At 43.4% G+C, this 13,601-nt stretch overlaps 1 protein-coding gene across 1 annotated transcript in view; it reads right to left on the bottom strand.

Moving 5' to 3' along the window:
• LOC111147356 (BMP binding endothelial regulator) overlaps positions 1–13,601 on the bottom strand; it is a 252,678-nt gene that overhangs the window by 55,110 nt on the left and 183,967 nt on the right. The gene's annotated exons all lie outside the window — the stretch shown is intronic.

Here is a 13,601-nt window from a genome sequence, read left to right as displayed (position 1 = left end):
CAATCAAGTGGAATTTATTCTGGAGATGCAAAGATAGTTCAATATTTGCAAATCAATCAGTGTGATACACCACATCAACAAAATCAAGAATAAAAATCATATGATCATCTCAACAGAAGCCAGAAAAAGCACTTGATAAAATTCAACATCCATTCATGATAAAAATCTCAACAAAGTGGATTAAGAGCAAACACATTCCAACATAATAGAGGCCATATATGAGAAACCCACAGTAAGCATCACATCCAATGGTGAAAACTGAGAGCTTTTCCTCTAAGATCAGGAAAAAGACAAGAACGTCCACTCTTGCAACTTGTATTCAACATAGCAAAGTATTTATTTTACAAAGTTTGTGGGGTAGAGACTGGAGCAATCCTTAAATGCCAAGCAAATGAGTTTGGACTTTGTCCATCAAGTAAGGAGCCACTTAAGAATTTTGATGAGAATACCAGAGGTCAAAAGCAGCACCTGTGTGTGGAGTTCAGCAGGCAGAGAGCTTTAGAGGAGAAAATAGAATCTAGCAGGGGCCACATGTGAGGAGTCTGGGGCAGTAGTGCAGGCTCATGGATATGAGGGCCTCACTGTGCCTGTGAGTGAAAAAGGCGGGGAGTGGAGGGCAGTGATTTTAGCTAAGCCTTACCTACACACGCGCTCTATGCCTAGATGCTTTGGGTTCATGTCCAATTGGGTTCTAACGACCACCCAACGTAGAGCTCGTATTCATCCCATTTCACAGACAAGGAAAGCACCCAATCATAGAGCCAGTAAAGGAGAAGTGGTATGTGCATAATTTCTTAGGATAAATCAGCAGATGTGGTAACTGACAGAAGAGGGTGTGAAAAGCAAGATGGAGTCAATTATGCCTAATCATGCCTACAAGGTTACAAGCAGAAAAGACTAAAGGCCTTTCCCAATCAAAATATGAACCAACAGGAGCACATAAGAAAGGTAGGGCCCCCTTTCTAGGGTATTTTTGTCTGTAAGTGTGTGGAGTGTGCCCATAACAGAAGATTGCATTCTGTTTGTTCCCACCCAGGCTTAAAATTAAGCCCTCTAAGCCTAGCTGGCATAAGCTTTGGGTATGTAATCTTATGGCACCTGGGGTCAGGTTCACATGAGTATTATATTGATAAGAATCAACAATAACTTCTGGAAGATACTGGACACTGAAGGCCTGAATATCAATCCAATGCTTATGTGCCTCTCATAGACTGGGCCACCTTTGGAAAATAGGTCTGCAATCTAATCACTACCCTTTCCTTATCTGCTAAAGGTCAGCAATGAGAATTGTCTCAATGCTCCTTTGGCTCAGAGGCAATGTTAGCTTGAATGAAACAGTATCTCTGATTCTCATGGAAGACAGTTACTCTACTCAATTCAAGGCACATGGACCCTTAGAGAGGACACAGTCACCTTTCTTAAATAGAACTGCAAAGTAAACATGTACTTTGTCCCTTCAATTGCCTCATACTCTAGAAGTTACAAAGGGACTAACTGCATCCTCACTGAGGAATCCATGTATCACAAATCATTTCATCTTCCACTGGAAAAATAACTTGACTTGAGTCAAAGATCAAACTGTTCTCATCACTGGTGAGTCCAGACACTACTGATTAGCCCTCTGTGGTGAACCTGATTACTAAGCATAAATATGATTGAGTTTGACAGGTCCTCAGGTGCTTTTAGTTTCCTTCCAGTGTCATCTTGAGGGAAGAAGAACAAAACCCAAATTGAACATGTCTTTTCAGGCCTCTCTTAAGAAGAAGTCCAAAGCAGGACAAGAAGGCGTGTATTATTCCAATGGCACGCTCACAATCTGGTGCCAGCCTCTGCAGACGTATGGGAATGTATTCAGAATTCACATGACATGACGGCCCTGACAGCCCAATTATGCACAACATGCCTCAACTTGTAATTCATCTGTGAGAAGAGATTCACACAAGACAGGCAGTTAGGAACAAAAATGACTCTAACCAACACACTCACAAAGAGATAAGAGCCCAAAGATACAAAGGCATACTGTATTATTTGCCCCCTCCTCTCTATAGAAGACACACACCTCCTTTCTTCATTCAAAGTACACGCTCCTAGCCAATCATCTCTCCACATAGGAGGAGATTTGTAGATAAGATATATCCAGAAGACAGATCATTGAACAAAAGAAAACAAATCAAGCTACATGGATGTAGTAAGGGACATCTCTGAGAATCCCACAGCCCTGAGGCCATGCACATATCCGCTCTCTGTTCTCCTTTCCAATATGAAATGTGTTTCCAAGCATGCCCAACTCCAATTTTTCAGGTTGGGAGACCCTTGATGTTAACATCTCATTTCCTTTCTCCCACCCAGGCAATGGGCCAAGGGAGAGAAGACAAGTTTGCCACAAGAAGCCAGGGAACTAAGCATATGCAAGAGAGAGCAGAGTATATCTGAGCTCATCGTTGGGCCTCCCCAAACACCACTGCACACTTATACTTCAACCCCAGAGGCAGACTATTTGGTTGGGTTGAACCATACTTCTCTTTCTAGAACAGTTCTAGAAATTTCAAGAAAAAAAGGGAAAGTGGTCCTGAGCACTCAGAACATGTAATCCACATTTTCTAGAAGAAAAAAGAAAAGGAGAGGTTGTATAAGAATACAAAAGGAAGGCAGGAAGGCAGGGAGGGAAGGAAAGAGGGGAGGAGAAAAGGAGGGAGGAAGGGAAGGAGGGAAAAAGAAAGAAAAAAGGAGAAAAGAAAATTGCTTGGCAAGCCCCAGGATTAAAATGGCCCAGAATTACCATCACTCACCTAGAGCCAGAATTCAGTTTAGTGCAACTCACTGTGCCTTTCTTGAGAATTCTGAGTCCCTCTGTCATATGTTGGGGTGTGGTAGGTGTTTGAGAGGGACATAAACCTGAATGACAAATGACCTCTTCCCTCAAGAACTTGTAGAGGAATAGTGGTAATATATCCAAGACCAAATGGAATTAGTGCATAAAATGGAACAACCACGGCATGAGAAGCATAGGGAAGGAGGAATCAATTTTAGCTCAAGAGAATGCTTTTAGGAAGGAAAGGTCCTTAAACTGGGCTGGAACACGGAGAAGCAGGGAAGGACAGTCCCAGCAAATGACCGCAGACAAAAACAAAGGCATATTCATGGGAAAGTACCAAGTACACTCAGGGGTTGCCAGATTGGCTGGAATAGAATGTAGGTAAAAGTGAGCAAATCTCAAAACATAAGGTATTGCCAGATGGCATGGAGCCTTGACAACCACACTCTGGAACATGAACTTGATGGAATAAATTGATAGAGTCACAAAGCACTTCTGAGCACCACAGATGGCATACGCTAGGACTCACTGCTGGCCCCAGCACCACAAGCTTCTGGATGAGTTTAGAGCCCCCTGGATAAGCCTGCCCTCTGGGAGATGGGGACAGCTTTATTGTTAAAATCAGCCCTCATGATTCTTTCTCTTGAAGGTCCCAAGAGGCCTCCCATTCCAGCAGTCCTACAGACCTCTAAACATGTCACCTTTCTGTGACACCTGCATTCTAATCAGACACACTTTTTCATTTCTTCCTTTCCTTTGAGGAGAAGTTATTTTTAAAAAATCAAAGTGCTTCCAAAAAATTTTTCCAAGCACAATTCAACAGGAATCCCTCTCCCCAATGCCTGCAGTAAGAATGGGAGAAATGGTGGAGTTCCAAGTTAATGTGATGGTGGGTTATCGCTCAGAGCTTACATTCAGAAGAAAACAATCTTGTATTCAGCTTAACTAGAAAGGAACTCAGGCAGAGGATCAAGAGGCACTGACCAGAAGACAGACAGCTTTCCTCTGTAGATAACTGAGCTTCAAAATACATGGTGACGAGAAATGGTGAGGGTAGGGAGCAAAAATGCCACGTGCACTTAGAGCCCAATTCTGGATTTTCAGTTGTTGAACACTAACTGAATATAAGGGCACAGTTCATTCTTTCAACACCCATGTTTACTCTATCATATTTCAAGTCCCTATTCCCAGAGGTGCTGCTCATGTCACAGCAAAAAAACCCAAGGCCCTTTCCACAGCCTGCAAAGCCCTATGCTTCTGTACCTCTTCTCCCTCTTTCCCTCACTCCTTCTGCCTTGGATACAGTGACTTCCTCAATCTCTCCAAGCCCCTTGCACTCTGCCTGGAAGGCCTTTTTCCTAAATTGGGGCAGGGCCCACTCCCTCTCTGCCTTCAGGTCTCAGCTCCGATGGTACCTTACCCAACAGCCTCTCCCTCACCAAATTAACATGAAACACCCCCCAGACCTTGGCATCGTTATCCATGTCCTTCCCTGCTCTCTGTTCCTTTGTAGCACGTGAAATAACCTCATATATTATATATGTATTTGCTTCTTGTTGCCAGTCTCACCACCCCTCCAGGCATGAGAATAAAAACTCTGTCTGGTCATAGCCACATTTCCTGAGCCTAAAAAAGTCCATTGTAGAGGTGTTCCTCATGACACACTGGCAGGAATTGTGGTTCAAGAGGAGCACGAGTATGCTAGAGAGGGAACAGAAGAAAGAGCCATCTCCCTTCCTCAGGTAAAAGAGCACCTTGAATTACGTTGGCACATCTATGTGATGAGCCCCTGATTGGTTTAAACCAGTGGTTCTCCAAGTGTGGTCCTCTGACCAGTGGCATCAGCACCACCTAGGAACTCATTAGAAACTCTCAGATCCCGACTCAGAACCGCTGAATCAGAAACTCTGAGGGTGGGGTCAGGAATCTGTGTTTGGGCGGGTCCTCCAGAGGAGTCTCCAAAGTTTTGAGAACCACTTGTCTAAGTGAATCAACTCATGTGATCTTCCCAACTATGGTGATTAGTTTAGAGATAGGTACAAGACTCAGTCAGAAGCAAGGAGGTGCATGAGACCTGCTGGGGTTTGGGGGAGAAGAGACTCACCCCTGTCTACATAATTTGTCTGATGTTCGAATCAAGAATTTGGGGTGGAGGGGACTATACTCCAACACAGAGGGACTGTGGCAGGAACTGGAGAGAGCACAAATTCTGGTAACCTCTTTTATTTTTTTATTTTATTTTTTTAAAGATTTTTATTTATTTATTTGACAGGAAGAGATCACAAGTAGGCAGAGAGTAAGGCAGAGAGAGAGAGGTGGAAGCAGGCTCCCTGCTGAGCAGAAAGCCCAATGTGGGGCTCGATCCTAGGACCCTGGGATCATGACCTGAGCTGAAAGCAGAGGCCTTAACCCACTGAGCCACCCAGGCACCCCTGGTAACCTCTTTTATTCTGGATCAAGCCATGAATGAACGTGGAAAATACCCTTTGCAGTTTCATGAGTCAATTAATCCTCGTTTTTACAGATTAAACACATTACTATTGAAACTAGCTTAAGTGGGGTTTTCTTTAGATGCCACTGGAAAAAGAAAAAAGATTGAATTCAGACAAGGTGAGGAAACTTAATCAGCTAAACTTAATCAAAGACAGCTAAAACTTATAAATAGAGGATGCCATCGAAGTACAAAGAAGTTATCCTGCCGCTTGAATACACTGGCTCTTGTGCTCTCCAGAGCTGTGATCCTCCATGGCCCAAGCGATGGCCAGGGCCTGAAGCTCTTGTGGGAACGGTCTCTTACCCAAAGCGGTGAGCAACGCAAAAACCAAGGGAAAGGAAAGAAAAATGGAGCAAAATGGGTGGTTAGCTGGCCCAGCAAGGTCGGGAATGAGTAACGATTATGAAGAACTGAAGGACAGAGCCTGGGAATCAGAGAGCAGGCAGGAATGGGCCCAGTGGGGAGGGGGGGTGTGGCCGGCCAGCCAGGCCAAATGCATGAGCGAGGCTGATGCCTGGGCTGCATTTCGCTGTCATCTTGCGACTCAGTGTCTGGGAAGACACTTCTAAGAGGGCATGAAGCAAACACAAATGACCTTACAACTCACAAATAGAAGTTATTTCACTGATTAGTGTAAAACTGCTGTTTCAGCATCACCAACCACTTTGAAAATTTCTGTTAAGAGACTTTCCATCTGATGTAAATAATGAAGAACGAGGCCGGTAACTAACAAGTGACCAATCCATGAATGGGTGAAATGCCTTTGCAGAGTGTGACAGCGCACGGTCCGCCTCTCAGTCAAATTCCAACTGTCCCACAAAACAGAGACCTGGACTCCTCCTTTTCTCTGCATAGGAAAAGAAATTATTCTATTAAAGTATAGATACTTATAGTCTTCAATGTGCTATCAGGCCTTTCAGGGAAGCACTGAGACTAAAATGTTTAACAACACGGTACAGAGTAGGTCAGAGTGGAAACGGAGAAAACCAAACCAGCACCGATCACACTTCAGTGTGCACACAAATCATGGGGGAACCCTATGGAAATGGCACATTCTGTTTCCAGAGGGTGAAAGTAGGGACTGAGATGCCATACGTCGAACAAGTTCCCAGTGCTGCTGGCCCAAGGATAACAAAGAATGACACGGGTCTGGAGCCGGAGCCGGCATAACGGCCCACAAATGTGTGCTGACAGCATGGCCATGGCCCGTGTGCACATCTGTACGTGTGCCCACACGTGCAGCGAGGGTGCCTGCATCATTCCAGATGGGCACTGCAAAGGAACATGGTCCGGACTCCAAGCATATCGCAGCAAGCGACATAAACCCTGACCAGGATAGAACAGGTTTAGTCAGATGGACTTTCTTGAGGGTGAAGAGAAAACCCATCTTAAAGCTCCATGAGAGGGATTTATATTCAGGAGGAATATGATTCGACCCATAACATGACTGTATCACTGACAGGTGAGATTCTGCATCATAGACTTTATTACACAGAGAGAAGAACCCAGGAAGTACACAGAGCTCTTTAGGATGGACACGGAGGTGGTTCCGAGGGTTGGCTACATCAGCGTTTCAGTGGGGCATACATGTGGCACGATACTCCCTGGTTGGGCCCCTCTCTTCCTGCCTCTTAGCTTGGTTCACTGCTACCCATCCCTTTGCTCTCAACTCAAGTAGCATTTGCTGGGGAGAGAGAGGGAGTCACTGTATGATGCAGGTGCCTCCCTCTTCCCCTGCGTGCGCGCGCGCGCACACACACACACACACACACACACACACACACACACGTGGGTCTGTTTCTGACCCTGGGTCTGACCCTCCTGTGAAATGATCCGCTTATACACCAAAGCATTCCTTTGTACCACATAAATATCATAGCCTATTTATTTGTGAGGATATTAAGTTACTGTCTTTCTCATTCAGGAGACTATAAGCCCCATGCAGACAGGAGCCATGTCTATTTCACTCACTGCTGTAAACCCAACACACAGCACCAGGCCTAACATTTAGCAGGGCTCAAAAAACATTGGTTAAAGAGCTGAAGGGAGAGAAGGAGGGAGGAAAGAGGCAGGATTTCTTAACCCAGTGTCCACTGATGCCCACACAGATGATTCCCTGTCATATACACAAGTGTGCATACATTCTTCTCAAAAAAGGATTAGCTTTCCTCAGATTCTCAACAAGGACTGTGGCCTCCCAGAAGTTCAGAATCACTGAGTTACCAGTATCACATCAATCGGAACATCTTAAGCAAGACGTGAAATAAAAATCAGTTTCTTTCTTTAGAAACTGCTTCTAAACAGTCTCAGAAGAAAAAAGATGAAAAAGTTAGAAACGCTTCATAGGTGTAAAGCACTAGAATCAAGCACTGCTATTCCATGATGAACTCAGTCTTTCGCAGTGGGACTGGGCATTGGTGTGTCTTCATGCTAGAATTAATACTGTGGACCAGAAAAAAAATTGGAGGAGAAAAATTGCCACCATTTTGAAATTCATATATTTCTATTTAAAAGACCAATAGGATGAAATTGGTTTATTTAAAATTCAGCCAAAATAAACTATAACACATTGCTTCCAAAGCCTGAGCAGATAATTTTGCTTAAAAGAAAATAAAATATTTTAAAAGAAAAAACACCCTTTGAAATGAAAATAAATTGCAGTGTATGCAACATTTTCAAAATCCAAGTTTTTTGCTCAGTTGAGAAAACGAAGAAAAGGGACACCTGGGTGGCTCACTCGTTAAGCATCTGCCTTCGGCTCAGGTCATGATCTCAGGGTCCTGGGATGAAGCCCCACATCTGGCTCCCTGCTCAGCAGGATGCCTGCTACTCCCTCTCCCACTTCCCCTGCTTATAATCCCTCTCTCACTGTGTCTCTCTCTGTCAAATAAATAAATAAATAAAAATCTTAAAAAAAAAAAAAAGAAAGAAAGGGAAAGAAAAGAAAAGAAAATGAAGAAAATTTAGGGTCGAGAACAGGTGGCGAGGAGGAACTATTATCAGATTATGATGGTAACGGTCAAAAGCATAAACTCTGGGTCATAACAGATTTAATTTCAAGTCCTGACTGCCTCTTTTTTGCCTGCTGACCTGGGGTGGTATGTTTGACTCTTCTATACCCCCGTTTCTCATCCACACAGATGGAACACTACATGCAGGTAAAACCCCCTCAGAGGCTGCCTGGCCCATAGTAAGCACTCCAGCACATAAGCTCTTACTCCTCCAGTTAGGGTAGCATTGTCCATTATCATTAATGTCTTAATATATTATCAGACCCCCCAGAGTTTCTGGCCCGTAATTCATGTCAATCAATGTCAGCTAACACAGTTGCTGGTACTCTTATCGCCAAAGCCCACAGACTCATTATCTATAAAATAGAGCCCTCTGTTTTCAGTCAGCTTCTGGATCTGAAGCTTTTTATCTCCTCAAGTAAATACCAACTTCAGATTTCTGCAGCCCTTATTTGCTATTCAGGCCAATAAATCCTAACGGTGGCCACAAAACTATGGGTCAGTATCTGTTTAATATCTTTCCTTCCCGGCTTTGATCACAAAGACAAAACGAAGACTCCAATTTCCTGGTTTCCTCTTCATATGGAAAAGCTTCTGGGGGCTCTGAAAGGTCTTCTGGCCTGTATTCTTTGAGCAGCTCAAATGCATCCTACCTTTAAGCTCACATATGGGCCGTTAGCTTGCAATGCAATGAACAAACCAGCTTGTCTTCTCTCTCTTTTAAAACTCCAAACACTAGGTAAGACAGTAAAGATCATAGGCAACAGCTCTTTCATGTTAAAAGAATTATTAATTACAGTATCGCCACCAGATTTCCCCATTTCCTTGCAAAGCATTTATTCTCACTCTCTGCACTGGTTGACCAGTCTCTTTAAAAGCCTAATGCCAGTAGAGAGGAAACAGATTTTTACAGATACATCCTGTCGGCCGTTTTGGGCACACAGTCCTGGCCCCTGTCTCCAAGGCCTGTCTGAGGACATGGGGGAAGAGAGGATTTGGGCAGCCCTGCCTCTACACAGGAACCCTGGGCTCTGATCCTGACCAGCAACAAAGCTGCATTGTATTCGGCCCTCCCGTCCACCTCACTGGCCCGGCCCTGGGTCCTCTAATAGTGCCCAAGGTGGTTCCTTGCACCGGGCTCTCAGCAGAAAACATCTCAGTGATCAGCACTCTGACTCTGGATTCTAATTCTGACTCACAAATAATCCAGCAGAGCGAATCCAGGACTTATGCTTGGCTTGGCCTTATGAACAAGGAGGCAGTAAGACCAATCCCCTTTCACTCACCAAAAAAGACATAAAAAGATTTTCTTTGGTGTTTGTACTTTGAACTACACATCAAGAAAATGCCACTGAGCTCCCATTACCACTTTGGTCTAAGTGGGCATAAATTTAGCTCCTACTCCCCTAACTATGGACCCACTCTGCATTCTCAACTCTAATGCTTGGACATAGACTGTAGAAGACAAACACACACACACACACACACACACACACACACACATATCCTATAATAAAAAAAAAAGTTTGTTGAGTAGACAAAATCTCAGAGAACTGAGTCCCTTGAGGACCCCTAAACCCCTGGAAGCAATTCTTCTTGTAATTCCTCCACCTGTGCAGAGGTTCCCCAGGTGTTGTCCCCAACCCCCAGCATCACCTGGCAACTTGTTACAAATGCACATGAGGCCCCGCCCTGGACCCATGAAATGATTCTGAAACCTGCTAATGTTTGAAAGCAATGACCCAATATATAAGAGATGTATAAAAACTAACAAAGAAATGAATGATGAATAAGTAAAAGCTTCAGCTTTACTGAACCACTGCTCAGAATAACCTGTTCCAGTTAATGGCTAAAAGATACTATGGTGTGTCCCTTCCATTGTCTGATGGATGCTGGGGCATGAACTGTAATGACTTGGCTGAGGCCTTTGCCTCCTGACTCACGGTCCACACCCCTCATCATTTATGATGCCGCACCATGGAATAGCCTTCTCCTAGCTGCTGTGCCAGGCTCTTGCTGGCCTCCATAGCTTCGAACATGCAAGCTCCTTTGGCTAGTACCCCTCACTCCTCTTCTAGTGCAGTGAAACCCTACATATGTTTTTGGTTTTAGGAAGTCACCTCCTCCAGGAAGTCACCCCCTGGCAGGTTCCAACAGCACCCTGTACATCTTCTTTCAAAAATGCATCCCTCTCTGTCTACAGTCCTGTTTGCTTGGCTTGCTCACTCACTAGCCTATTCTGCAAGCTCTGTGAACCAGAGGGCTCATTTACCTTGTTCACCATCCTATCTCCAGCACCTTGAACAGCGCCCAGTGAATTATTTAATCAATCAACAGTGACTGTAAAATCATCTATTTTTTTTACAACAGACAATATATATCCATTTTAATTTATTATTTATTGATTTCATTGACTCCCAGACATGAATAATTGAATATAAACCTAGAAAAGAGGACTGTGGATATATAAAAAAATAATTCATTATTTTCTTCTTTAATTAAACTGCCCCTCAGTCTTTTTGTTTTTCCCACCACATACACACTTCTGAATTTATTTACATACACACTGCCCCCTCCGAAAGCCTGTGTGTGAAAGCCTACTACTCCTTTTATTTCCCAGGCCAGAAGAAAAATAAAATTGAATATTAGATTTCCATGTAAATAGAGAACAGTATGTAGGAGGATCCATGAATGCAAAAGGTTATCTCTTACTGTGTATTTGCACACTTTTCATTGATTTTAATCTTTGCCAACTTGATGGAAACAGCCAGATTCCTGGAGGGCCATCAGACCCAGTATAGCCCTGCACTCTGGACTGAAGCCCAGTTGCTGCTCCCAGAACATACAAGGGCCACCATGACACCTTTGCGAAGCCCATGATGCACCCAGGACACCAGCTAATTTCAGAAGATTCTGTACCTGTCCCTATGGTTTCATTGAGCCACATTGATGTACTTATGACACATCAAAGTTCCAACCCATCTATATGTGGCCTGATGGAGGCCCGAGGACACCTGTCTCCAGGTTCTCTTGATCTGAGAGTTCAGGCCCCCAACTGTATATCCTCATTTTCCGAGGACAACCTGAAACAACAGGGCTCAGGCCTGCCCTCATGAAGGGCACAATATCTTGCTGGTGATGCAGCCAGCAGAAGTTGACTCCTTGGTCATTCCATCTGGGCTTTACAGCGGAAACCTCACCCAGCCTCATGAGCAACCTGTTGCTCTATTTCATAATGAAAAACATTGCAAGTTCAGAGGTCCTAGATCCCTTGCCCATGACCACTGTCATTTATTTCCCAACTTGTTCCAGAAAGGATTTAAATCCACTTATAAAACTCTATGCAGAATGAAATAAAATGAAATGGTAAATGAGGAATACCAGAAAGATAAAAACGAAGCCAGAATTGCGATTAATTGAAAAAATAAAATCCTCGCCCTGAAGTTCTGTACACTTGGTTGAAATGAATCACAAACTTTCTCTGGGCTGTCTGGTAACCATGGGCTGAAGGGGGTAAAATAAATAAGTCCGTGTCTTAAAGTACTTTTCTCATAGGAATAAGCCTTGGGTCTTTTTTCAGAACCTTTAAATACCTAGTTTGTAAACAGTATTAACAAACATTATTTCCTACATCAAAACAAAAAAGAAAGAAGTGAAGGAAATAGATCAAGGAGAAGCTATAAGAAGACATGAGTTACTAAGATCTAAATTTCAAACAGAGCTTAGGAGTCCCACCCCCACCCTAGGTCTCCTTGGAACGATGCTCCTAAGTGCAACTAATACCCCAGTAATAACCGTGAATCACCATATGAAGGTTAAATTATGCTCAGATACTCTTAAAGAAGGCAAAGAATCTTGGTATGAAGAAAGTCAGAATTTGGCATACACTTCTTCTCCTACACTCTGTATTGTTCTAAGAAGAACAAAACAAGACACATGAACATGAACTCGTTCCATTCTCAGTCTGTACCCTCACTGGGGATGAGTCCAATTACTTTTGCGGTTCACATGTAAGTACTCATCTAAGAGAATCCATTGTCCCTTTTCCACCTCCCTTCTGGGTCAGTACTGTCAGGTGAAACAATTTGTAAAGAGCACACTGCGAAAACTTTAATGAATTCCCAATCAGCTTTTTGTTTTGTGTGCTTTGTTTTAAGAAAAAGCACCCATTTCCATGCAAGATATGAAGAAGTTCTTCCATATGGGTCTAGAAATGACCATGGAAAATAAAACCGAAATACTTTTTCAGGTTCTGGAACCAGGTTAAATAGATTATACTGAAGGTAAACGACACACAAGACATGTTTCTACTTCAGTAATGAAAAAATATTAATAATAAAATAGCCACTGACTGAGCATTTGCCATATCCCAGGCCTGGAGTAAATATCTATGTGGAGTGCCTCTTGCAAGCTTCCTAGCAAACCCTCACAGCAATGTGGCAGGTGCTCCCGCCACCCTCTTCCACACAGGGCAGCCAGGGCCTCTGCAGGTGAACCAACCTGCTCAACAGCACACAAGTTAGAAGTAGAGGAGTTCGGAAATTGATGCAGCTTCCAAAAGTCTGCCTGACAACCACGCCACACCCATTTTGTACCACTCTGTCCATCACTTATTGAAAAATCTTTCTGTGATGCCTGGGTGGCTCAGTTGGTTAAGCACCTGCCTTCAGCTCAGGTCATGATCACGGGGTCCTGGGATCGAGGCCCACCCCTGCTTCTCCCTCTTCCTCTGCCTGCCGCTGCCCCTGCTTGTGCGCACTCTCTCTCTCTCTCTCTGACAAATAAATATATAAAATCTTCCTCTAAAAATGTGTCTTTGTTTATTCATTTTTTTTCCCTATTTAGGCAACCAACATGTATTTTTTGAACCTGAGAAAACATTTCTACTCCACGTTCCTTCTTAGGTGTTGGGTATACAATAATGACAAAAACATAGGAGCTTCAAGGAACTTACGGTTTAGTAGTGATAAGGTTTTTTAAAAAGACACTTACAATACATCTGTTAAATCTACAATGATAAGAGAAGTACAGAGTGCTATAGGACCACAGAGGAGGGACAGGGAGCCAGAATTGGGGAGTCACATCAAACTATAGAAAATAGGAAAGTCTGAAACAGTTAAAAAAAAAAAAAAAGTGCTCATATTGTACTTTCTGTTGGTATTTAAGAAACAGTATCCAAAGATGAGTCAAAATTGATTTCTACATATAGTAGTTATGTATTGCTGTGCAACAAGTTTACTGGCTTACACAACAAATTAAGTGGCTTAAAACAACACACATT

This window comes from Enhydra lutris, unplaced genomic scaffold (genome assembly GCF_002288905.1).
Source record: "Enhydra lutris kenyoni isolate GAN:26980312 unplaced genomic scaffold, ASM228890v2 scaffoldscaffold16, whole genome shotgun sequence".
Taxonomy (NCBI): domain Eukaryota; kingdom Metazoa; phylum Chordata; class Mammalia; order Carnivora; family Mustelidae; genus Enhydra; species Enhydra lutris.
This window is presented reverse-complemented; position numbering and strand designations above follow the sequence as displayed.